We start from the raw sequence: 1469 nt of genomic DNA, 5'->3' as shown, positions 1-1469 counted from the left end.
ACAAATCAACCTTTTGAAATCACAAAGAACACGGCACAAGATTTTATATATATATATATATATATATATGTTCATGCACACATATTCAGTAGAAAAAAAGAACGAAAGAATGAATTTGAGGTCATAAATATTTATTGCTTAAAAAATCTCCTTGCAGTGTTGGTCTGTCTGGTTTAAAAATAAAAGTAATAATAATAATAAACTTTGCTAAAGCAGTAGCTCTTAAATTGTGTTTTGTTGGAATCAGAGAAATAAAGTTGAACCTGGGAGTTGGTTTGCTGCTAGAATTTGAGACTTTAGACAAGTTATTTTCTCCTTCTGTTACCAGATTTCTCATTGGTAAATGAGAAGATGAACCCAAAAGATTCTGTTCTTTTCAACTTCTCATTATGGAAAGTGTTTAAAGATACATAAAAGTAGAAAGAATTATGGCAGTGACTATGAGAATAATGGGAGCTCTGGTGGTGTAGTGCCTAAGGCATTTGACTGCTAACCAGAAGGCTGGTGGTTCAAACCCAACAGCCACTCCTGGGAAGGAAAATTGGGCAATCTCCTTCCCTAGAGATAATGCCTCGGAAACCCAAGGAGGGGTCTCTATGAGTCAGAGTCACCTCTAAGACAGTGAGTTTGTTGTTGTTATTGTTTGCTTATGTGAATATTACCCAATTTTCACCATTTTCAATGCATAGATAAACCAAGACCAAATTATACTCACAGCCATCGAGTTGATTCAGACTCATAGCGACCAACTTTGGATTTCCAAGGTGGTAAATCTTCATTAAAATACATCTCCCAGTCTGCCTTCTGTGGAGTGGCTGGTGGATTTGAACCACCAACCTTTTGGTTAGCAGTCAAATGCCTTACACCCTACGCCACTGTAGCTCCTTCAGTACACAGATAAACCTAAGTTTTATTTCTATGCCTACACACTCTATTGCTCTGGTAGCATAATGCCTAAGGCACTTGACTGCTAACCAGAAGTCTGACAATTCAAACCCACCAGCCACTCCTCAGAAGGAAAGTTGGGCAATCTACTTCCCTAGTGATGCTGCCTCAGAAACCAAAGGGGGGGGGGCACTATGAGTCAGGTCTGACTCAACGGCATATAACAACAACAAAATCTATCACTGACTCCCTTCAATTTTAAGTAAATCATCTATAAAATATAAGAAATACTTTACAATAGCAACAATAACATTTAGATGATCTTTTTAATCTAAGGGTAATTTAAATACAGTGAAACATTCAAACCTTGTGTCTCCTTAAATCTGTTCTGAAAAATCCATATATTGGTGTAAACCACATTTTGAAGACCCAGGGCATTGTCCAGAATGTTCCCTTGCACCCCTTCTCAGTTGTGCAAACTCTAAGATTTCATAAACATGAGGCATAGAGTATGAACTTTCTTTGTATCAGCCTGACTTCTTTTATTCAGTATATTTGTGGGTTCATTCATATTCATGTTGTTG

The sequence above is a fragment of the Orycteropus afer genome, unplaced genomic scaffold (assembly GCF_000298275.1).
Source record: "Orycteropus afer afer isolate SDZICR_OR568_19922 unplaced genomic scaffold, OryAfe1.0 scaffold00445, whole genome shotgun sequence".
NCBI lineage: Eukaryota > Metazoa > Chordata > Mammalia > Tubulidentata > Orycteropodidae > Orycteropus > Orycteropus afer.
This window is presented reverse-complemented; position numbering follows the sequence as displayed.